We start from the raw sequence: 26440 nt of genomic DNA, 5'->3' as shown, positions 1-26440 counted from the left end.
TTCCTATGCCTCAGTCTCTCACATTCTGTCTTCCCTCCAACTTTCTTCTCATAAATCTCTGCCAACTGTACCTAAGAGTGAACCTTTCCTCCTCGCTCCCCATATATGCTTTTCACCCTTTCAGTCTCCGTAGCCTGGCCCCTCTCAGCAAGTACATGCTATCCAAATCAAAATCAACATTCCTACTGTCGCATACAAGGCCAAGAGCTTGGATTCCATACTATGCAAAACTCTAGGAGAAAAAAGGACAGGAGGGAAGGAAGCCGTACAATATTTAACATTTTTATCAATGACACAGAAGAAAACATAAAATCATCACTGTACATTTTACAGATGACACAAAAATGTAGAGATGGGGATAAATAATGAAGACAGGGCACTGACTGAGAGCTCTTTGGGTTGCTTGGTAAACAGAACACAAGCAAACAATATGTGTTTTAATATGGCTAAATGTTAATGTATGCCCCTGGGAACAAAGAATGAAGGTCATACTCGTATGATGGAGGACTCTATCCTGGGAAGCAGTGACCCTGAAAAAGATTTGGGGGTCATGGTGGGTAATCAACTGAGCATGAGTTTCCAATGCAACACTGTGGCCAAAAGGGCTAATGTGATCCTTGGATGCATAAACAGAGAAATCTTGAGTAGGAGTAGAGAGGTTGTTTTTTGTATGTTTTATATTGCTGAGCTCTAACTGGTTACTCGTACGTGAGGAATCAGAAGAGGATTTGTAATAGAACTTTAAGGGCCAGGGTGCCTGAGGCCAGCCAGCCCTGTTCTGAGACAGTGCCCCTTTAAGAACAGGTGTTCGGGACTGGCCGAGAGGATTGTCAGACCCCGCGCAGGAGGAGTCAGGTGACTGCCTGATTAGTCCCTGATTCCTGGAAAGGCTGGAGGAACTCAGCTGGGGAAGGGGATCTACACTTCTCCTCCCCAGTCCTCTTACTTGAAGCAGGTAAGCTCTTGTGGGAAGGGAAGTCCCAGGCAAATATCAAGTAAGAGGACTGGGGAGGAGCTGCCAGGACCAGGGAGACTTCAACAAGGAAGCCCCTCAGTCAGGGGAAGGTTAGCTGCTGGAATTATATTGAACTGTTGTATTTTGAGGTTTGCTGAAGATTGTCAGTGCAATCCATAAATGATGTTATGAAGAAAGAGCCTGAATAGGGACTCGTGTTAATCCATCCTGGGATGGGGAGACAGGCCAGCAGCTTACATGATTGTTCTTTGCAAGAGCTACAGTATTTGGAGGGAGGGGCGGGCATTGGAGACAGAAGAGATTTGAGAAAATTATCTCCATGCACAGAGATTTGGGTCTGATTCAAGCCTTCTGAAAAGCACCATTCCTTCAGCATTAGTGAAATGTACTTTCTTATTTTGAGTGCACTATGCTGGAGGGTGGCTGTTTGGCGTGTTTTGTTTTGCTTAACATTCTACAAGGAAAACTTTTCTGAAATGCATGAGGATGTATGTTCATAGCTTGGCAAGCTCAGTATTATCACCAGTGTTTAATAACACAGGGGCCTTCAAGCAGCTGTTGGAAGCATGCTGTCTCTAGGCCTTCCCCATGTCCCTCGATCCCACATCTCTTCTCTGAGACACAGCTTTATGTGTGCAACCAACTGAGGGGTTTCAATAGGGAAAAGGGAAATAACAACCGCAGAATCACATCCAGCCAAGGCCTGGCCAAAAGAATGACTCAGAATGCACAGGGGAACCTTTGTCAAAGAGACTTGTAATCTCATCTATCTATCTATCTATCTATCTATCTATCTATCTATTATATCAGGTTGGTTTGTAGAGGTAGCACTATGCCCTCTGCTTCTCATTAAAATGTTAACAGTTTGATCACAGTCTGTAAGTACCTACATGGGGAACAGAAATTTGTTAATGGGTTCTTCAGTGTAGCAGACAGAGATATAACAAGACTCAGTGCCAGGAAGTTGAAGCTAGACAAAATTTTACCCCTTATTTCCTGTCTGAACTTAACAGCGAGGGTACTAATTAATCAGGGGAACAACATACCAAATGTGGTAGATTGTCCATTACTGACAATTTTTAAATCAAGATTGTATCTTTTTCTAAAAAATCTGCTTTAGTAATTGTTTTGGGGAAGTTCTGTGGCCTGTGTTATACAGGAGGTCAGACTAGATGATCACAGTGGTCCCTTTTGGCCTTGGACTCTATTAATGTTTCCTTCCTATTTATTTTCAAGCTCTACCTCAGGGAAAATGAAAACATAAGATAGCACTACAGGCAAAGAACCCACACCAACATTTTCTTTCTTTCTGCCTCCTCCTGCCCCATACTTTTGTAAATAGTTTGTGTTGCCCGCTCAGCATAGCTGTGGGGATAGACCACCAGTATTGGACAGTCAGTTGTGGTATTGTCCTTTGGACCCCAGAGGAATCTGTATGTCTCCTCAGAAGCATTTATCTGTCTGGGAAATGCCAGCCCTCCAATGGGTGAATGGCAATACTGAGCCATTGTTATGTAATTTCCAGTTTTTTTAAAGTTGACAATTTGACCTTTTTGGTGAACCAGTCAGCACTCACTATTTGGAGAGCTAGTGAAAGCTGCTGGATTGACCACCCTGGTATCCTTAGTCCTCTATGCCCAGAACAGGTCCAGCAGAGGTAGTAAGAGGGAGGAGTTCCATTTCGTTGCACCACCAGTGTGCCTGGGCGCACGGGGGCAGATGATCTGTAAGGCTGAGAAGGCAGTTCATTTTCCATGACTCACTCATTTGTGATTGCCAGCAAAGAGACCAATTATTATTGCTCTCACTCCCCACTTTTGGCTTGAGCGCCCAGGCTTGAACAGTTTCACCAGAGATCCATTTCTGGACCTCTGGGGAGATTTTAAAAGCCTCTCCCATGCCAGATGGGAAATCTTTGCTCTTGCAGTGCATGTTAAATACTTCAGGTAAGAAGTTTTGAAGGAGACAAGCTTCTATGATAGTCTGTAAATTACTAAAGAAGCTGGAGCTGGATTTCTGAATATTTTGGTGGAATCCTGGTCCATTGGCAGACTTCTCCCCTCCACCCCTCTAAGCCCAGTCACCATTATGCTTCTGTATATTTCCACTTGAGACTGAGGTTTCTAAAGCTCCAGTTTCCAAAGTGATCAAACAGACATCCCAGTTGGAATAGTATGTCAAGGAACAAGTATGGCATTTGCTGATGGTATTTTATATGCATTTGACCTCAGCCAACCCTGCCTCACCATCTGCTGCTTAGATGCAGCCAACAATCCTGCTCCAGGCCTTACCCTAAAAAATAGGAGCTCCTGCAAATCAGGGATTTTTTTTTCCTCTTTCCAGGTGGACCTGAAAGGTGAGCACTAAGATTTTGGGGACCTTGAGATTTGGCCAGGCAGAGGGGGTGGGGAATGTGAAGAGATGAACAGTCCAATTTCTTAGACCAACCTACCACCCATGATAATGTCTTGTTTTAAATTCCTTTGTCAGCTGTTTGCTGTTTCCCCCTTCCCTCCTCTTCCAGTCTCAAGTTCCTGATGCCATATGCTGCCACTCCTATCCTCTGCTTACATGAAGTACAGAAAGCAGGCTGCAGCCATTTATCACTCTTATCTCTCCTCTCCCTCTGTTTGTATTTCACACCGTTGACCTGACCCAGTTTAACTGACTCCCCCAATCAGCAGGCAAATGAATTCACATCCAAGGGCAGGCCAAAGGGGTGGAGATGGGATTCTGGTCATATACCTTACAGAAGGGTTGAGATAAGTCATGTTTTGGTTTTGTTTCCCTAAAATTGGTGTGCAGCTCTTTAAAGTTCAGTTTCTGTGGACTTGGGAGATATTTTGGGTTAAATATTTAGTATTGGGCCAAATCCTGAAATCCTTCCTCAAATCTAATGCAGTGTGGGGCTGAATACAATGGCAGGATTGGGCCCATCCAGGGAGCACTAGCAGAGTAACGAATAAGGGGGAGGGAAATGAATAAGGGCTCCCAGACAGTGAGCCCATTATTATTTACTGAGCATCAACAGTATGGGGCCCTGTGTATTCTGTAATTCTGCAGCTGCATAATTTGCCATGGAATCTAGTTTGCAGCAAAAGCATCCATCAGAATTTAAGCTTTCATTTAAAAACAAAATGTTTCTATCCCTTTGTTTTCAAAGCAAAACTTTAAAAATACAAATGGATGCAGTGGTGAATTCTTGAATATTCAGTCAGCTACAAAGAATAACTCTGAGAGGAGTGATCTGTTCCATTTTTCCCAATGGGTTGTTGTCTCTAAAACTTAAGGTGGATAATGTAAACGTCAGCATTGATATGACAGTTGTTTTCTAGCTTATTGGTATGAATATAGGTCAATATTGATTTGATGTGGCTATTTGATATTGAAATTGATACTAATTTCACATCTGATTATCATAGCAGGAATATGATCCCATCCTATCATCCCAAACAGTCTTTTACACCTTGCCAGGTGGGTTAATACTGAAAAGGCTCACCGTGAAAGTTTGCAAATGAGAGATTTGAATGGTGGATTGGCAGGAGTTCTTGAGCAGTAGAGGTGGCAGAACAATGCATGCAGACAGGCTTAGAGAAGGCTATAGAAGGGAGTCTTAGGCTAGGTCTACACTACCCGCCTGAATCGGCGGGTAGAAATCGACCTCTCGGGGATCGATTTATCGCGTCCCGTTGGGACGCGGCAATCGATCCCCGAATCGACACTCCCACCTCTTCTGGTGGAGTAAGAGCAAGTGCCGTCGACGGGAAGCCGCAGAGGTCGATTTTGCCGCCGTCCCTACAGTGGGGTAAGTCGGCTGCGATACGTCGAATTCAGCTACGCTATTCGCGTAGCTGAATTTGCATATCTTAAATCAGCCCCCCCCTGTAGTAAAGACCTGCCCTTAGGAGGAGGGAGAAGGGACAGAGAGGAGGAGTAGTCTACAACTTTGAAAGTAAGGATGAGAAATCTTTGATATAGAAGCTGAGAGGAAGACAGTGGACAGATTCATAGAGTGATAACATGTGCCAACAGTAGGAGAAGAAAATGGACTTTAGCAGCAGCATTTAGATAGACATAGGTAGGAAGGATGTTGGCTAGGCATCTAGGAAGTGGCTGCAGTAGTCAAGATCAAAGGATGGCCAAAGGTTTTAGCAGTGGAGTTTGAAAGATAAAATGCATTTTAGAGTTAAATGACCAGGCTGAGTCAGACCAGTTGTCCATCTAGTCCATAATCCTATCTCCCAACAGTGGCCAGTGCCAGATGTTTCAGAGGGATTGAACAGAACAAGGCAATTTATCAAGTGATCCATCCCTTGTCATCCAGTCCCAGTTTCTAGCAGTCAGAGGTTTAGGGACACCCAGAGCATGGTGTTGTATCCCTGACCATCTTGGCTAATAGCCATTGATGGACCTATCCTCCGGGAACTTATCTAATTCTTTTTTGAACCCAGTTATAGTTTTGGCCTTCACTACATCCCCTGGCAACAAGTTCCAAAAGTTGACTGTGTGTTGTGTGAAGCGCTTCCTTTGGTTTGTTTTAAACCTGCTGCCTATTAATTTCATTGGGTGACCCCTAGTCCATGTGTTACGTGAGTTACTGTAGAGAAGTCACAAGATTGGGTGGGAACCTGGACCTGGAGGGAACACATCTATGATGGGTACATGCACCAGGTCTAGAATGCCTTTGTACATCAGGCTAGGCAGGGGAAGAGAGGAACAGTGGTGGACATTTTATCATAGTGAAAGGGGAGATGGAATAATATAGAAAAGGAGGGGGAAAAGTAGCTTAAGGCTGAAGACATTGAATGAGAGATGGGAGCAGCACACCGAGGCCCAACCCTAAAGGCTCGTTCTTAAGATAGGGAGGGAGCATGTCATAGCAGTCAATGGAAACCTGAAGTAATAATAAGAATACTATTAGTGCTGGTCAAGTGGTGGGGAACCATTGTGTCAATTAACTCTTATTATTAGAGCAGAATTCTCAGTTATGAGCACTGAATATTGTTTTAATGTAGGTCCTGCATAAACGGTAGCTATTGTTTATATTTTTTAAAATTTCGTAGAAATGGGAGGATTTTTCTCTCCAGAAATATATTTAGAATCCAGCCAACATTCTCCGCCACACTGTAACAATTTTCAAGTAGATTTTATTTGGAGCCGAAATGCACACAGAGTACAGTACTATACCTTATGTAGTGTCTGCAGGAACAAGGTGAGTGTGGGGCAGTTTCAAGCCTCTGCTCTGAATCAGTTGGCTTTTGTGGCAAGAATTTTGATACTAAGAGGATGCTCAATCATTTCTCTCTCTCTCTCTCTCACACACACTCACACACACACACACACCCCTTTCTCCGGGCCTCAAACCTTTTTCATCATTTCCCTTTATTCTTCTACAAATTACACAAAATAATTGTGTTTGAAGCAAAGATTTTTCTTCCCATCTCCTCTTCCTACACCTTGAGGTGAAGGGAAAGGGCCAGATATGGGCTGGCATCCAGATGTGTAACTGACATCTCCTTGCACTAGTCTGGCCTTCTGTGCCCTGTTCCGTTAACCCATAAAGGAAATCTGGAGCCAAGAGTCATCTGTGAGGATACCCCTTGCCTTCACTTCCTGCAGATCTCTATAGAGCACAGCTTCTACAAGAGTCCTGGTGATTCCCAGAGCCATCCCTACTGTGGCTGCCCCCAGAAACTCAGCCAAGGGAGAGTTACACAACACAGAGAGAGAAGCTGCCTAAGTAAACACAGCCACAGGCTGACTTAGCTTGTGCTGCTTTCCCACACAGGTTCAGAGAGTGGAAGGATCTAGAGGAGCTAAGTCAGCTCAGCAGTGCTGGAATCCCATGGAGCCCAAGCTCCCAACACCCCACAGAAAGTAATCCCCCAAACATGCTATTTGATGTGTCTCATCCAATGGCAGAATTTTCCACTAAAGAATGAAAAAAGGAGAAAAGGAGGTTTGAAGTTATGGTGTTGTTTTCCTCTCCATTCCCTCCCCCAGAAAATAATCATGGACATAACACGCCATCTACCTGAGCCTCTTGGGAAGTGTCCCTTTTCTAGTCATGCAGGATTCCTGATTTATTTCAGGAATTCTGATACAAGCAACATAATACAAACTTGGCAAGAGTTTCTGGCTGTTGCATTCCTGCCAAGCAGTTTTACAGTAAGCAAATTCCACAACACAAAACAAATATACAAACAGTCAGGGCTTAAGTTCCCCCAGAGCCTCTGTCCTGGCTTCTGAGCAGCACAATCCTCACCTCTCCTCTGTAGGAGAAACCCAGCCTCTATTTAAGCTGCTGAGCCTGACTGGACTCAGGATGCAGCTTATTTACTCCCCCATTACATTAGAAGCAAGATGAAGACAAAGGACAGGGTAGGCCTGTTACTCAATGAGGGGAAAAAAACAAAAACAGAAAATATGGAAGTGGCAGAAGTGCTAAATGACTTTTTTGTTTCAGTTTTCACCAAAAAAGTTTAGTAGCAATTGGACGTCTAACTTAATGAATGCCAGCAAAAATGAGGTAGGATTAGAGGTTAAAATAGGGAGAGAAGAAGTTAAGAATTACTTAGACAAGTTAGATGTCTTCAAGTCACCAGGGCCTGATGAAATGCATCCTAGAATACCCAAGGAGCTGACTGAGGAGATAGCTGAGCCATTAGCCATTATCTCAAAACATCGTGGAAGATGGGAGAGATCCAGAGGACTGGGAAAGGGCAAATATAGTGCCCATCTATTAAAAAAGGGGCGGGGGGAAATAAGGACAACCCGGGGAATTAGAGACCAGTTAGCTTAGCTTCAGTACCCAGAAAGATAATGGAGCAAATAATTAAGCAGTTCATTTTCAGGCATTTAGAAGATAATAAGGTGATAAGTAACAGTCAACATGGATTTGTCAAGAACAAATCCTGTCAAACCAACCTAACTTTCTTTGACAGGGTAACAACCCTTATGGATAAGGGAGAAGCTGTAGATGTGGTATATCTTGACTTTAATAAGGCTTTCGATACGGTCTTCTCGTAAACAAACTAGGGAAATGCAACCTAGGTGGAGCTATTATAAGCTGCATACATTCCCCGAAAACCATTCCCAGAGAGTAGTAATCAGTGATTCACAGTCAAGCTGGAAGAGCATATCAAGTGAGGTCCCGCAGAGATCAGTCGTGGTTCTGGTTCTGTTCAATATCTTCATCAATGATTTAGATAATGGCATAGAGAGTACATATATAAAGTGTGTGGATGATACCAAGTGGGAGGGGTTGCAAGAGCTTTGGAGGATAAGATTAAAATTCAAAATGATCTGGACAAACTGGAGAAATGGTCTGAAGTAAATACGGACAATAAGGACAAATGCAAAGTACTCCACTTAGGAAGGAACAATCAGTTACACATATACAAAATTGGAAATGACTGCCTAGTAAGAAGTACTGTGGAAAGGGATCTGGGAGTCATAGCAAGCTAAATATGAGTCAACAGTGTAACACTGTTGTAAGAAAAGCAAACATCATTCTGGGCTGTATTAGCAGGAGTGTTGTAAGCAAGACACAAGAAGTAATTCTTCCGCTCTACTCTGAGCCGATTAAGCCTCAACTGGAGTATTGTGTCCAGTTCTGGGTGCCGCATTTCAGGAAAGATGTGGACAAATTGGAGAAAGTCCAGAGAAGAGCAACAAAAATGATTAAAAGTCTAGAAAACATGACCTATGAAAGAAAATTGTTATTGTCCCCTCTCAGTCTTCTCTTCTCTAGACTAAACAAACCCATTTTTTTCAATCCTTAAGTATATAAAAGCTAGTTACACAGAGGAGTTCTCCTTAACCTCTGAGGAGAAGACAAGAAGCAATGGGCTTAAATTGCAGCAAGGGCAGTTTAGGTTGGACATTAGGAAAAACTTCCTAGCTGTCAGGATGAATGTGGAATAAATTGCTTAGGGACGTTGTGGAATCTCCATTACTGGAGATTTTTAAGAGCAGGGTAGACAAACACCTGTCAGGGATGGTCTAGATAATACTAAGTCCTGCCACGAGTGCAGGGGACTGGACTAGATGGCCTCTTGAGGTCCCTTCCAGTTCTATGAGTCTATAATTGTGAGTGTTCCCTGAACTGACTGTGGAACTTTGCTGAGGGCGTTTTCTCTCTCTCTCTACAAAAACCAAGGAACACCATTATGATAGAGACAGCAGGGTTGAGAGGTCTCCTGAAGGGGGCATCAAAAAGTACTGTACCCTTGTTAAGATGGGATCATGATGAGGGTGCAAGGATTAGGGAAGGCAGAGAGGCAGTCCAGGAAAATTTGGAGGCTTTCATCCAGGATTAAAATAATCTAAATATAAAATGTGAAATTGAGTTTTCCATGTCAATAAAAGCCTCTCTGTTAGCCCCAACTTTGGCATTCACTGTCTACTATTCCCATATCTTCTCCAGATATATTTCTCCTATCACATACACCTCCTATAAAGTCGCAAAAGTCTGCAAGAGAGAGAACCCATTTGGGTGGGCATCATTAGAACTATTGCTGCAGGTCTCCCATTCTGCAGAGCGTATACACCAATCCAATCTACATTTTTTGGCACTCATTCAAAAACCAAGGTCATTCTTTAACAAGAAACTTTATTAAAAACAATCGGGACTGAAACTGTGTTTGATTGGAGTCAGCCTAATACCCCTAAATAAAGTTACACTTTCTTTACAAAAATAATACATCTTACAAAAAACAAACTTTGAAAAGGGTAGAAATGAACATTTGAAGGAGCTAACTGGTATCTACACTGTTACACAGTTCTTCATTACTCATCACATCACCTATTTTAAGCTACTTTCAACCTTAACTCAACCCTTGTTTTGTTCTGTAAAGAAAACACACTTCTGTATTTACAATATATTGTTGATTTTATATATAGTTTATGAAATGCGCTATAAAGATTTCAAGGGAACATAGTCCCTGGGTACTTTGTTATATCAGTGTTCCATAAGTTTTCTCACAGTGGAATAGAAGGATATTTTATGACTAGAAATGATTGATTTGTTTGGTGTGCTAAAATGTGTTGATGACATGCTGCTGTAGGTTTATGTAAGTGTATTTTTCCTCATAAGTCAATTCCTTCAGCCAGCTCATCATTTTTTGTTGTTTTTCCTCTGAATTCTCTCCAGTTTGTCAATATTCTTTATTGTAATGAAGTGCCCAAACAGAATGCAATATTCCAATTGTGATCTCACCAGAACCATACTGAGAAACTACAGCATTTCTGCTCTGTGACAAACTACCTTTGAGTATGCATTATTATAATGTTAACTCCATAACTCAACAATGCTGTTTATGAGGAAGGGCAGAATATAGTTTGTAGCCCAACATACAGTTTGTAGAAGCAAATTCAAATTGATTAACATTGTCAAAAGCTATTTGCACCTTGCCCCTATTTTTCCTTCTATATTGTGGTTATTTGGTCTGTGACAAATGGCCATGTCTTTACCCCTCTTATCAGGTGTCTTTGTTTTTATGATTTCCCCCAGACAAGTGCTTATTTTTCAACCAGGGCATAGGCTGAGACAGACAGGCCTGATGGTTATAATAGAGTGGATCATGCATTCCCTGCCATCACACAGACATCCAACAATTGTGCTAACTCTCTTGATAGGGAAGCCTAGCAGTTAAAGCATTATGCAGTACATTCCATGCCACCTATAAATATAAGTCTTTTTTGCTGTATTTTGTGCAACTGCCAGTTCAGCTTCTGTCAGCCTCAATTGTCTGAAACTGTCTGAGGGTGGGTTATACCCTCCCTGACAGCACTCTAAGATGGATGGGGAGATTTTTTCCATCAGGATCTTTGCTTCTTAAGCGGTCACTGGCTCCTACCTGAAGCCAACACTCAGGGCGATAGCACCATAATCTTTTCCTTGGCAACTAGATGTGACATCTCTAGCAAATAGATCACAGCTTCAGATGGGAAATAAGCTCCAGGGTAACACTTGGAAACAGAATTAAACAGGCCCGTGCTTTTAGCCAAATAACTCCAGTAACGAAGAATGGGGGGTAGCAAAATAAAGAGAAGATGAGACAGAGAAGCAGAATTATTTCTAAATAGAATCAGAAATGGGCCCAAAGTTCAGACCCAGACCTTAAACTGTTCCAAAGTTAAATGTGTCTCTGTTGTGTTGGTTCAGCCTACTAATAGACATAAAGGCCAGCTGCAAAATTCAGATCTGGTGCTTGGGAGAGTTCCGATATGGGGCTGTGATTTAGATCCATGTCTAAAAAGAATGCTTATCAATATTTTCTAGGCGGCATCAGTAGGTCTTTAAAGCTACAGTGTATATTAAAATGAAGTCAGTCCCTGAGTAGACACTTCCTGATCTGTTAGATGCCACCAGATAGGGTGGGTCTCTATAAAGTATATCATCAATTGTGGGAACAAATAGACCATCTAAACAATCCACTCACTTGTGAGTTAAGAGGTAGGTATTGTACTTTCATGACTCCTCTTGAGTTCTGGTTACTTCAGCATGCTGTCAGTTTCTATTGAAATCTTCACTTGCATTTGGCAGTTACAAAGGAGGTTGATAATCTCACAGGTGGATCATTACCAGCTGTTTGCAAAAGTTGTTTTCCCAAAATCATGTGGCCTAAACACATTTGAGTTTATTTTTGCCAGAGTTTACCGCTTTGCTGTTGGTTGGCAATAAATTAATCTTGCCAGAGGTCCTGGGATTAAATAATTTCCTTGGGGGAAGACGACTGGGTGGTGAATGGCAACAGAAAAAAGTCTTCATTTCAAGCATACAGATGATTAAGCTGTTTGCCTGGCTTCCTTTCTATGGAGTGAGCTAAGGGATTTTGATCAACGGTTTCCAGACTTTTCCTAGTAGATGTAGAATTTAAGCAAAAGTAAGTATGTGCCACAATGTTCCCACAGTGCGTAGAGAACAGAGATGAGGGGAGCTCATTGCAGGTCTAGTCACTAACACTGATGATATACAGCTGGACCAAATGATTATTTTAAATTGTGTGTATTATGGCAGCACCTAGAAGCCCCAGTTGAGATCAGGGACCCATTGTTCTGGGTATAGTACAAACATACAGTATATAAGATGAAGAATTTACAGTCTAAATAGACAAAAAGTGAAAGAGGACACAGACATGAAGTGATTTGCCCAGGATTACACAGCAGATCAGTGGTAGAGCCAGAAATGGAGCCTGACTTACAGTCGAATGCCCTATCCATTAGAAAATGTTCAGAGAAGGGCAACTAAAATGTTTAGGGATTTGGAACGGGTCCCATATGAGGAGAGATTAAAAAGGCTAGGACTTTTCAGCTTGGAAAAAAGGAGACTAAGGGGGGATATAATAAAGGTATATAAAATCATGAGTGGCATGGAGAAAGTGAATAAGGAAAAGTTATTTACTTGTTCCCATAATATAAGAACTAGGGGGCACCAAATGAAATTATTGGGCAACAAATAAAAGGAAGTTCTTCTTCACACAGCGCACAGTCAACTTGCGGAACTCCTTGCCTGAGGAGGTTGTGAAGCCTAGGACTATAAGAGGGTTTAAAAGAGAACTGTATAAATTCATGGAGGTTAAGTCCATTAATGGCTATTAGCCAGGATGGGTAAGGAATGGTGTCCCTAGCCTCTGTTTGTCAGAGGGTGGTGATGGATGGCAGGAGAGAGATCACTTGATCATTACCTGTTAGGTTCAGTCCCTCTGGGTCACCTGGCATTGGCCACTGTCAGCAGACAGGATACTGGTCTGACCCAGTACAGCCATTCTTATGTTATGTAGACCATATTGCCTCTCTCTATAAGAAAGTCAGCATCTGCAAGGTGTCAGGCTGCACTGACAGAATTGTATTATCACAAGTATGGAAACTTCTTGCACCAAATTCATTTCTGCTGTAATTCCAATGATTTCATTTGTGAATCTTGCTCAATAGACTGCAGTGGTGCAGAAAGGACTTAACCAGGCACTGAGGATCTGACCCAAGAAAATGGAGTGCCCGTCACAACTTACCTTTCAGTTGCTGGAAAATTATAGGCACAATACAGTACTCAGTTAGCCACCCCAGGTCCTGGTAAACTTTTACCAGAGTTGTTTTTAGCTTGTCTCTCTAGTCACAGCACAGTGTTGCAAGGATAGATTTGTCCAAGCTGACTAAAATGGACTCTTATTAGGCAGAAAGCCAAAAAAAGAGAAGAATAAGAGTAATATGGGAGAGGAAATTGAAACACAGGTGGCAGGAGATAGGAACAGTAAGAACTTTAGATTCACATCTCGTGTTGTTCCAGGTGCATTCCTGGACAGTGAACATAAGAACAGCCATACTGGGTCAGACCAATGGACCCTCTAGCCCATTATCATGTCTTCCGACAGAGGTCAGTGCCAGGTGCTTCAGGGGGAGTGAACAGAACTTGGCAATTTATCAAGTGATCCATCTCCTGCCCTCCAGTCCGATATTCTGGCAGTCAGAGACTTATGGACACCCACAGTCTGGGGTTGTGTCCCTGACCATCTTGGCTAATAGCCATTGATGGATCTATCCTCCAGGAACTTATCTAATTCTTTTTTGAACCCAGTTATAATTTGGCCTTCACAACATCCCCTGACAATGAGTTCCACAGGTTGACTCTGCATTGTATGAAGAAGTACTTCCTTTTGTTTGCCTTAAACCTGCTGCCTCTTAATTTCATTGGGTGACCCCTGCTTCTTGTGTTATGTGAAGGGGTAAATAACACTTCCTTATTTACTTTCTCCACATCTTTCATGATTTTATAGACCCCTATCATATTCCCCCTTTAGTCTTCCTTTCCCAAGCTGAATAGTCCCTGTTTTTTTTCCTCTCGCCTCATATGGAAGCTGTTCCATACCCTTAATCATTTTTGTTGCCCTTTTTCTGTATCTTTTCCATTTCTAATGTATCTTTTTTTGAGATGGGGTGACCAGAACTGCACACAGTATTCAAGGTATGGGAGTATCATAGATTTATATAGTAGAATCAGGGGCGGCTCTAGGCACCAGCAAAGCAAGCATGTGCTTGGGGCAGCCCATTTGCAGGGGCGACATGAATCCAGCATGGAAGCTGAGAACCAACAGGGGGCCCTGGGAGCTGTAGTTCCTTGGTTCTCTCCCTGCCTATAGAGCCAACCCTGGAGCAGGGAAAGAACTACATTTCCCAGCATTCCCTTGGCCACTACCAACAGAAAAGAGGGGGAGGGAGTGAGATAGCTGAGACCTCATGCTGCAGTGGATGGAGAGCTGCACTGTGAGTAGGGATACCATATTTTAACATTCAAAAAATAGGACACTCCCCGGGGAGGGAGGGTAGCCACACCCTGCCCCCATCCACTCCCTCTGACTGCCCCCCACAAAAACCACAACCCATCCAACCCCTCCTGCTCCCTGTCCCCTGATCACCCCCTCCCAGGACCCCTGCCCCTAACTGCCCCGCAGGATCTCACCCCCTATCTAAGCCTCCCTTCTCCTTGTCCCCAACTGCCCCCTCCTGAGACCCCACCCCCTACCTGCTCCTGACAAACTCCCGGGACTCCCATGCCTATCCAACTGCTGCCTGTCCCCTGACTGCCCCCCCAACCCCATGACCCATCTAACTTCCCCTTCTCCCTGCCCCTGACTGCCCCCCCCCGAACCTCCACCCCATCCAACCCTCCTGCCCCCTTACCCTGCCACTCAGACCAGCATGTCTGGCTCCACGCAGCGCCAAACACACTGCTGCATACATGCTGCCGTGCTCCCCCGCAGAGCCACAGCCCTCTCTCCTCCCCACTCCCCTCCCCCCCCCGCAGCACCTGCCTTCCAGATTTGAACACCTCAAAATTCAGGAGTGCTCAAGCTCAGTTTGGGCGGCTGTTACTTCATTTCTCCCAAATCAAATATACCGATCCACTGTAACTTGCTGTAGAAAAAGTAGGATAAAATTGAGCAAGAAATGCTTCCCAGTGGTTATTAGGACTGGAATTGCTATTTTCAACAGCCATTGCCTTTTTTTGTTTTTTTGTTTGTTTAAAAGGAAGACAGGGATATTGCATTGGCAAATTCCCCATAGAAAGAAAGAGAGGAACATAAGAATAATAAAGGTACCTCAACTTTTCTTCATTTATGTAGGACAGTCTTATAATATGCATCCAGATATCCTCCAATCACACAAGCTGAAAATTGTTCCACTTTACTGCAGTTCTGTAACCATATGGGAACCAATCCTGTCTGTGTTCTGTGCACATCTAAAATTCCTGTTGAATGACCTGCTGTGGGAGCGAGTTACCAGTGACCCAGGGCTGCCGCGGAACGAGGGTGCAGGTGGGGAGGGGGAGAGAGCCCAGGACTGGGGCGGCAGGAGGTGTGTGTGTGGGGCAATGGTGGGGGGGAATGAGGGAGCCCCGAGCTGGGGTGGCAGGGGGTGTGGATGGGGGAGAAGAGCCCAGGGCTGGGGCAGCAGGGGGGTCCGGCGAGAAGCCCAGGGCTGGGACGGGGGGCAGCCAAAATTTTTTTGCTTGGGGCAGCAAAAAACCTAGAGCCGGCCCTGAGTAGAATTATGATATTTTTTGTCGTCTTATCTATCCCTTTCCTAATGATTTCACATTGAGATGATATTTGATTAGAATCAGTAAGGATCAGGAAAAAGACCTCGTGGTGAGATGGTAAATTTCTGCGTTCCAGTATATGGTGTTATTGGCTTCAATGGGGATTTTAGTTAATACTCTTTATTCTGTGTATAAGAAAACTGCCAAGTGGTAAATAATGAAGAGGACAGGGCACTGACACTGAGCAATCTGGATCGCTTTGTAAACTGGGCTCAAACAAACAATGTGTGTTTCAATAGAGCCAAATGTAAAGTTACACATCGAGGAACAAAGAATGCAAGCCATATTCACCGAATGAGGGACTCCATCCTGGAGCAGTGAGTCTGAAAAGGACATGAGGGTCATGGTGAATAATCAGATGAACATGAGCTTCCTGAGCAACACTGTGGCCAAAAGGGTTAATGAAATCCTTGGAGGAATCAATAGGGAATATTTTTGTATTTGGGATTGGTGTGACTGCTACTGAAATATTGTGTCCAGTTCCGGTGTCCATCATTCAAGAAGGATGTTGATAAATTGGAGTAGGTTCAGAAAGGAGGCATGGGCATGATTAAAGGATTGGAAAACTTGCCTTATAGTTATAGACTCAAAGAGGTTATTCTGTTTAGTTTGACAAAGAAAAGGTGACTTGATCACATGCTATAAGTACCTACATGGGGAACAGACATCTATTTACTAGAGGGCTCTTCCATCTTGCAGAAAGTGATATTACAATATCCAGTGGTTGGAAGTTGAAGCTAGACAAATTCAGATAAGAAATTGGGTGCAAATTTTGAATAGTGAGGATAAGTAACCATTGGAATAATTTACTAAGTTTTGATGTAGATTCTCCATCACTGGCATTTTTACATCAAGATAGAATGTTAAAGATATGCTCTAGTTCAAACAGGAATTAATTGCGGGAAGTCATGTGGCCTTTGTTGCAATGGCCCCTTCTGATTGTATAACCTTTCAATCTGTGAAAAGTGCTCCTTCTAAAAGCAATTTCCAAAAGGGGTTGTAATTCCTATTTTTTATATCTCCTAAAAATTGACCAATCAAAACCAATATCTGATATCCCATATGTACTCTCTACCTCTCACCTTAAAATTGTTTTGATCTCTTTCTAGAACACCAGGGGGGTCTTGGAAATCCCTAATCAAAGTTATTTTACTTCAGATAAATTCCAGGTTCCGTAATTCCTTTGATGCTATTCTGTGTTTTTGTTAATGATTTTATGCACCAGGCTTATAGGTGAAAATGACCTTCCTACCACCTTTCAGCTACTGAAGACTCTAGTCATAACTGGGATTCATCATAACAAATACACCTGTCACCCAAAGTGTGCAGTTTTTCATACCCTGAGTGTTGTTTTCAGACCCATCTCCAGGTGATAATGAGAATGGCATCAAAAGTGGCCCGAGTGTAGCATCAGCAGAAATCATATGGTCTGTACTGAATGTAGATCCCCAAACCCACTGAAAAAAATACCTAGGAAATAAAGACCTGTCCAGAAATGTATCCTGTTAAAGTTACTGCTCAGAAAGACTCACTAAGCATAGAACTGCATTCTGCTTTCCCAGTCAATAGAAAAAACTATGAGTTGAGTCTTAGAGTGATAAAGGTTCCCATAAAACTATTTGACATTGTAGTAATTAGTGTGTGGGTCTGTTGTGGAACATCTATAACTTCAGTTCCACTGGATGCTTCACTGCATTTAGCATCATGGTGCAAAGTCCCCCAAACCACAGAAAGAAAGTGATCTGCCAGCTGGACTAAAATTCAACTGCAGTCACAAGAAGAAAAAAACCTTACAAAAATGAAACGGAAAAAAATCCCAAAGAGGAGAAATAAAGTACTTCAGACCCTGTTTAAAATAGATTTCAGAAGTGAAGAGACAGAAGAAAGGAGCTATTCTGAGGAACAGCGATGCCTCTGATTATAAGAGAAACGAAGTGACTTTTATGACCTTAGACTGAGGGTGGGGGAGTTAATGTGTGTGCAGGTGTCAGTTAAGAGAGTCCTCATATAAGGAGCTTGTTGTATTACCAAAAGGCCTTGTATCACAGTGGAAGGAGAGCAGCGTAATCAGCAGTGATCTCCAGAAAGAGGTAATTAGCGGTATTGTCTGCTGGGTTTTGGTTGCTGTCTAGTCATGCTGGAACCTGACAAAGAGGAGGGAGGAGAGAATCTATACTGTTGCAGGTACTGTCAAACATCTGAGAGCAGGAGTAATCCTGCAATGCTTGTTGGGTCTTGTCTTATTTTTTAAATAGCTGTTCCCCAGGTCTTTGATTTCAGATAAAAAGGTACTGGGATAAATTCTGCTGTCAGTTGCACCAGTGTAAATCCAGAGCAATTTCACCGAATTCAATATTGTGGATTTACACTGGTGTAGCTGGGAGTAGAATTTGTTGCATTGTCTGAAGGCCTGGTGGGCGCGCTCTCATGACTCAAGATCAAGTGCTTTCCCTACACAAGGATCAGCCATTTACTTTCAGTCTGAATACTTTTAGTTTTAGATTAAAGAAAATAAGAAATCATGATAGCTCCATGAGAGAGCACAGTGCATGTGTGTGTCCTCTAATGTGCTCCAACTGCTTTGCTTTACAAATTGGCTTCTCCCCCCCACCAGATAATAAAGGTACAGTACAGACAAAACAAAATCCTGACAGTTATGTAGTGACATATGCTGCACATAATGTTTACATAAAAACAGGATCTAATTCTGTGGGGAAAAATCCATGGGAATGGTAGAGCTAGCCCCAGGAGATGCCCCTTCATATACTCGCCTCAGAGGGAAAGAGCTTGTGGGACTGCAGGCTATTTAGGCTTGTGAAGTGGAAGGGCCTCTGATGCCTCTTGCATCGCAGATCCCCTCAGTGAGGAGGGGTTTTACAGGAGGCACAGAGTTGTGGGTTTGCAAATCAGTAGAATACGGGTTTCCACAGTGAGCTTATTCTGCTCTGCTCACCAGCCCCATTCCATTGTCCTACTCACAAGCAGCACTGTTTCTTTCTGTGCCCGCATGAGTTCTTCCAGGCTTCATTCCCCTCCATTCACTATCGCTGAAGAAAGAATATTGCCCTTAATTTGTTAAGAAATCATCTCCTCCTGCTTAGTTCTCATTCACTCTTTGCAATGCAGTTTCTTTTCAGACTGTTATGTCATCACAAATATCACTACTCTACAGCCAAAATGCTTCTGAAATAAACGTAGTCAAACTTTACTAATTCTGGGTCACTGAGAACGAAAATGATGCTTAAAATTGTTGATTGGCTCTAGTTTTCAAGATATGCTATTGGGTCAGTATATACGACCCTTGACTTGGGAATGGCGGAGGATAAGTGAGTTATAAAGGGAAGGGATCTCAATTTAAACCAGAAATAACTAAAATACATCTTTGACTGGATCTAGGAATACATCTATGACTGGGTTTGGACAGTACTTGCTTTTTAGGCAAAACAATGAATGATGCAATCTGAAGCTGGTATTGCGTTATACATTATATGAATTGCATCATGTTATTCCTAGAAGTCATGGATGATGCAATCATAACGAAGCTTACATCACTCTGCTGAACAAATTGCCCTATATCAGCTCTAGAAATCATACAGTGTCGTGCTCTCTTATTTGTCAGTGTTTGATTTTGCAAAAGGACACATCTGTTTAGCCAAAGTGAGCAGAGATGCCTCGTACTTGTGTGAACAGTGCAGATAACTTCTGCTATGTTTGTGGTGAAGTGACTTTTGCATCACAAAAGCGCAGTCTAACCACTATGGTTAAGAAAGCCTATCACCTTTATTTTGGCCGCAAAATTGGAGATCAGGACAAGAGTTGGGCCCCACACATATGCTGCAACACTTGTGCAACAAATCTTCGCCAGTGATTGAACAGGAAAAGGAAATCTATGCCTTTTGCAGTGCCAATGATTTGGAGAGAGACAACAGATCGTACCAGCAATTGTTACTTCTGCATGGTGCCTCCAGTTGGGAAAGGTGTGTCAAAGAAGAAAAAGTGGACTGTGCATTATCCAAACATTCCATCAGCTATACGCCCAGTCCCCACGGAGAAGGACTGCTGGTTCCTGATGCACCAGAATCATTCTCACTTGAGTCAGATGAGGAAGAGGATGAAACTTCTGGTCCTGAACCATCAATGTCACAGGACCCACATTTTCTCCCATCCTCCTCCTCTGACCCACACCTCATAACACAAGGTGAACTGAATGACCTTGTCAGGGATTTGGAACTACCCAAGAATAAGGCAGAGCTGTTGGGCTCCAGACTACAGCAGTGGAATCTCCTGGCAGGTGATGTTAGGGTTTCCATGTTCCGTAACCGTCAAAAGGATCTTGTCCCATTCTTCTTCATGGAAGGTGATCTTGTAGCCTGCAACAACATCGATGGTGTGATGGCAGCCCTCAACATCGTTCACGATCCAGTTGAGTGGAGACTGTTCATTGATTCATCGAAGACAAGTCTTAAAGCGGTTTTACTGCATAATGGCAATGTTTTGCCATCAATTCCAGTTGGTCATGCAGTCCATATGAAGGAAACCTATGACAACATGAAACAAATTTTGAGGAGCATAAACTATGACCAACATCAGTGGCAGCTTTGTGGCGATTTGAAGGTTGTTGCTCTCTTACTTGGTCTGCAGACTGGATACACAAAGTACTGCTGTTTTCTCTGCGAATGGGATGGTCGTGCAAGAGATTCCCACTACATCCAGAAAGATTGGCCACTCCGACAGTCATTGGAGCCTGGGAGGAAAAGTGTTCAGCATCCACCACTTGTTGAATCAGGGAAGATTTTGTTACCACCCTTACACATCAAGCTGGGTCTGATGAAGAACTCTGTCAAGGCAATTGAGAAAACACAAGCAGCTTTCAAGTACCTCTGTAGAAAATTTCCAAGGTTAAGTGAAGCTAAGATAAAGGAAGGTGTCTTTGTTGGTCCTCAGATTCGTGAACTTCTTCGAGATGATGCATTTGACCATGCACTGCGTGGCAAGGAAAAGACAGCATGGAAAGCCTTCCAGTTAGTGGCAATAAATTTTTCTCAGAAACAACAAGGCAGACAACTACAGGTTGTTGGTGGAAAACCTCCTCAAGGCATCGAAAAGCCTTGGTTGCAACATGTCACTAAAGATATATTTTTTTGCACTCTCATCTAGATTTTTTTTCACCGAACTGCGGAGCAGTGAGCGACGAGCACGGCAAGCGATTTCACCAGGACATTGCAACAATGGAGAAACGCTATCAGGGCAAATGGAGCCCATCAATGCTTGCAGACTATTGCTGGCCAGTGACAAGAGATGCTCCATTTAATGAATAAAAGAGACAAGCCAAGAAGCGCCGAGTAGACACTGAATAGGACTAAACTATGTACATAATAGTTTTTTGCCTTTTGTTTCATAATACATTTTATTTATATAACCCTTTTGCTGATTTTTAAAGTGTTACATAAACAGGACAGGTGAAATATTATCATGTAAAGCAACCATAAACACATGAAAAGACCTAGGTTTACAATTTATGATTAAAACTCTACAATCTACACAATATACATAGACATAAAATGTAAAAACTTAAATATCTTAGAAACAGTAGCCAATCAGTTGTTTTAATTGTCATATTTGAATTCAGCACATCAAAATACATAATAAATAGCACATTTTATCTCTGAAGCAGATGACTTCTCAAAAATTGTAGACCAGTGTATTAGAATAGTACCTATCACTTCTACAGTGTTTTTCATCCCCAGAGCTTATAACGGTGGCTGAATCTATCATTAGAAAAATTAGAAAAGGAAAAATTGAGGCACAGAGAAGTTAAATCAGTTGCCCAAAGTCACACAGTGTGTCAGAGCAGGGAGTAATATCCAAGTGTCCTAACTCCAGTGTTATGCCTTAACTACTGCACAGTTATTATGGTGGTTGTTCAAAATGTCTTGGACACTGTACATACATACAGGAAATTGTTGCCCCAAAGAACTTAGTCTGAAAGCCAAAAAAAAAAATAAAGGCTTTGGGGAAGGGGATACAGCATACAAGAAGCATGGTAAAGGGTATGACTGGTATGTTTATCGCTAGTACTATGTACTTTCTTTTATAGGTATAATTTATCCACAACTGCCCCTTTTCTGAGCCATAATTGTGTGCCTGATTTCTTATAGACTTCACGGCAGAAGTTGGTGTTCAGGAGAGCTATGATTCTGAAGAGAGGGTAACACAACTTGCTAGGGGGGAAATTTTAGGGGACAGTGCAATAGGAGGAGATGAATTCTAGAAGAACTACTTTAAGAATCTTCTCTGATACAGCAGCCTTAGAAATAAAGATGGAAAGCCAGAGAAATACAGATTGGATACTGTATTCATCACATTATTTTCAAATAAAAGTGTCTCAAAGTTTTCCTTGTGGTGTTGCCAACTCCTTACATTCACTCAAAATTTTCAAAGAAAATGACATAGGTAAATCAATAGATGGATTCTCACCTGCCTGGGACACCCAGGTGAACACTGATGTAGAGAGAAGAAAGATGTAGGCTACCTATTAAATGCTCATAGGCCCTCTGAGAATATGTGCTTTGTGTGTGCTCAATGCTGCTGTGTATTCAGCTTTCCTTTTGTTTTGTGGGGTTTTTTTGTTCAAGACAAAACAAATGTTAGAAATATTGGCACTGAGATAAATCAGTCCTTGGCAGTCAGAGCATTGCTGGCCTGTTTAATCTCGGAATTTGGCAATTTATGGGGGGTGGGGGAATCTAATAACTAAATGTATGGGAAAAGCGAAGGAGACTGAACCCAAGTGGATTAAGATCATGAAGTGGGTGTTCATTTTAGTGGTAGAGCCTGTCTTTCAAAGCCAAGGAGTTGGACAATTTTATAAAATAGTTTGACCGAGACTCTGGAGAGCTCAGATCTCTTTCCAGCTCTGCCACAGACTGACCTTGGGTAACTTGCTCAGTCTCTCATGCCTTGCAACGAGGCATGGTAGTCTAGAAGAATGTGTTTGGTAATGGGAATGAACTGTTCCAGTCCTGGCTTTAACACTCTAAGGATAGGTCTACACTGCACACTTTTATTGGTGGCATGTCGTGTATGTATGTGTATGTATATATAATAGGGTAGAGAGCCACGTAGAATATGTACTCAGATACATAGCCACACTCTTCATGCATGTTTTTACTCACCTAAGCCATCCTTCACGGTCTACAATATATGCATAACCCCCCTAGCATGGGTATAAATAGTAGTGTAGACCGTGAAGGATGGCTTAGGTGAGTAAAAACATGCATGAAGAGTGCGGCTATGTATCTGAGTACATATTCTACGTGGCTCTCTACTCCCCCAAGCTATGCCTTCCTATCTACCCTGTTATTTGTTAGCAGTGCAGTGTCCCGTTGCCTCCCCACTGCTGGAGCTTTTCCCAGCTGCCTTCCCTCTGCCAGAGCCTTTTACTGACGTATATAGCTACACACCATAGTGTGGATGCAGCCTGCTTTTCATTGCGGCATGTAGCTACCCATACACTACACACTGCTGCCAGTGGTTTGTAGTGTAGACGTAGCCTGAATATATCACTTAATCTCTCAGGGTCCCTGTTTGTTTCCATCTGTAATATGGGAAAACTAATGGTCACTCACTTTTTTGCTAAGTGCTTTAAATTCATTGGATAAAAAAGAGTAATGTACCTGTAAAGTATTATTAACAGGCCAAATCCTGAGGTCTGTATTCAGAGATGGGTTTGATACCCTTACTCTTGTGGATGGTACCTTACACTGTGTCTAGTCCCGTAAATTTGAGTGAAACTACGTAAGCAGTAAGGCACTACTCTGCGTGAATAAGGATGAGAAAATCTGGCCCTCAATGTCTAGGCAAAGTTCCCTCAAATAAAACTCTTGTTGAAGAGTCACTGGGAATTTTGAGTACGGACTGAATAGACCTGAGGAAGGGCCTCCTGAATTGGCCCATTATTATATAGTTCTGACCTCCTGGGTTCCAACATGGGCCAGAAACAAAAGCATCAAGATACAGTGAGAAGGACTGTACTTATTCTGGAGGTTGGGAGAGAGAACTCATTTCATTTTAAAGCAACCCCCTCTTCCAAAGTAGATTGAGTGGAGAGCTATCACCAGTCTTTCTAGACTCAGAGAGAAGTTTGATTCTTTGAGGAGGACAGAGGAGAAATACAAGATGTTACTGTAAGATCCCCTCTTCCCCCGCACACAAAAGGATACAAATTCTATAAGCAGCACTCTGCAAAATCATTCGGATGGGACCAGTCACCAGGGGGTTGATTATCTGGTCAATACTTGCTCTTTGAACATCATTATCTCAGAGCAAGTAACCACTCTGTTTCCAAGTGGATGCTAATTACCAGAGAAAGGGGCAAATAAATGATTTGGCAGCATCATATTGATTCTTACCCATTGGTCAGTCATTCACTAGCAAACAGATAATCTTATTCATCAAGAAAATGGCTGCTGTGACCGCCAATGAGAATTGAAATGGACTGGAGATGAAATAATTCTGTCTCCCTCGAAGGAATGAAAGTTTCCAGCTTTAATTGGGGAGCAAGGGGAGGAAGTCTTTAAACTCAGCTACTTCATTCATTCTCAAGGTCCAGCTTTCCTTAAAGTTGTCCTCCATGGGCATCTCCTTTGCCATATCACACTGTCCTGTGCTGATTATCATCACATGAGATTGGTCTGTGTATGTGAAGAAGTGGCAGCCCATCCATCCAGTCCTTTGGGGAAAGCAGATAAGAGGGATCCTTCCAGGAGGTAAATCTATAAGCATCCAGTCTTCATGCATGCAAGATCATTCTGTTGAGATCAGTAGGTACATATGTAGGAGAGCTTGCCCTTTTGGAGAGAAAGTGATAATAACGACATTTTATCAGTCACAACACTAAATGTTAATACTCAAACCTCAGTCCAGTTTCCTTAATGACTAGCTTGCGTTTCAAGGAAATTGTTTAGGATTTTTATATAACTGGCAGCCCACTGCTGTAAAACAAAAAATATTAGGAGTGGAAGGAAACAGGAGGAATGTGTCAGACCTATAAGACCAAGGGGAATGGGGCTGTAGGCAGGGCTAGTTAGAAAACAAGAATTCCACTTCCTGAAATATTTCGAAGTTTCAAAATTTGATTTTGTTCCCATGTGAAATATTTTGCAAAAAATGAGAACGAGACCCTCCCCTGCCATAGAATAGCCAATATTCCAGTGGTTAAGGCATTCACCTGGGATGTGGAAGACCTGGATTTAAGGCCCCTGTTCTGCCCAGTTCAGAGCAGGCACTTAAACCCAGTTCTCCCTGATCCCTGGTGAGCACCCTAATTTCTGGGCTATTGGCTAATCTTGGGTCTTGCTCTCAATCCTAATACCTAAGAACATTTTGTCAGAACCAATATGTTTCATTTTTGACAAATTGGTACTTCTGGCAAAAAAGTTTTGTTGAAAAATTCCTGAACAGCTCTAGATGTCGGGTGGCAGGTAGGAGGGATTGGGGAGAGGGTCTGTAGGAGGTGTGGGGAGAATTGGGGGGAGTGTCTGTGAGAGGTGTTAAGTGTGGGGAAACTTAGGGTGTGGGAGGAATCTGAGATCAGGTCTGGAGGATCAGGGGAAGGGGTTCTGCCACTGCTGAAGGTTTCTTAAATGAATGTGGTGATGGTAATTGGATTGACAGCCCTGAAAGCTGAATCCTTCTTTGTCCAGAGAGCAGACCTAGAACAGTCAGTGGGTAGTGTCAAGCCCCATCTCTTAATGTGTCTCAGCCCTGCTTGGGGGGAGGGGAAATTCACTCTCCACAGTCCATTCCAGCCTTGGTCTCTCTGCTGAAACGGCCAACAGAAACACCACTTTGTGATGCGGGTACCTCACAATTGGACTGAATTTACCATAGAACAGACCTTAGGTCACTGCCAAGCTGGGCCAGATTTGAACCTGTGCAAGTCTCCATATTATATTTATGACCCACAGTATCATCCAGTCCCTGGTAGAACATGTGGTAAAGGGAAATGTTGAAGCATAGCAGCTGTAAACTACAAAAACTGCATGTGCCGCCTCCTCTCAGTTAGGCTTTAAGGTATAATTCAATCTACTGCGATTTAACATTTATATCCTACAGTGACAGGCACTCTGGAAGTACCTAAAATAGATATAAATACACCTCTACCCCAATATAACGCTGTTCTCGGGAGCCAAACAATCTTACCACATTTATAGGTGAAACCGCATTATATCGAACTTGCTTTGATCTGCCGGAGTGCGCAACCCCGCCCCCCGGAGCACTGCTTTACCGCGTTATATCTGAATTCGTGTTATATCGGGGTAGAGGTGTAAATGTACAGCCTTAACCTACAGTACATTTTGGGTTGTGATCTCTTTATATTTCATAAGCTAAGGATGGTTGAATCAGTGCATTTCATGGATGGGAATCATAAAAAAAAAATACCACCCACCACCACCATCTCACAGAGTGCTACAGGAAATGGTGTTGCTGATACAGTAGGCTTTGCTCTTCCCTTGGTGTGTGCTGAGCAATGCCCAGGAGTGGTGCTAGAAGATGGTGTTCTATTGGAGGTGTTTTCTTGAGGATGAGAAGCAAAATCAAGGCTCTAACCACTTGGAGTAATTAAAAATCCCATTGCACTTTTTAGTGTGCATTAGCCTCACTGTAATGGCCAAACTCCAATTTAGATAATTACAGTTTTGCTCCCTAAAATTCCCCCTTCTGATTTTTAATTGGGGGAATTACGCTAAGCTCCCTCCTGGAATAAACCTGCTATGTACTTTTTGCATGTGTCAAACAATTGCTGTGTTCTAGCCCAGTAGTGGTTGCAATTTAGTGGTGGCTGAGCAAACGATACCTAATTA

General features: G+C 42.7%; 1 protein-coding gene across 21 annotated transcripts in view; it reads left to right on the top strand.

The window, feature by feature from the left end:
* The window catches only part of NRXN3 (neurexin 3), a 1378693-nt gene that overhangs the window by 1180610 nt on the left and 171643 nt on the right, over positions 1-26440 (top strand). The gene's annotated exons all lie outside the window — the stretch shown is intronic.

This window comes from Trachemys scripta, chromosome 4 (assembly GCF_013100865.1).
Source record: "Trachemys scripta elegans isolate TJP31775 chromosome 4, CAS_Tse_1.0, whole genome shotgun sequence".
In the NCBI taxonomy this organism is placed as follows: domain Eukaryota; kingdom Metazoa; phylum Chordata; order Testudines; family Emydidae; genus Trachemys; species Trachemys scripta.
This window is presented reverse-complemented; position numbering and strand designations above follow the sequence as displayed.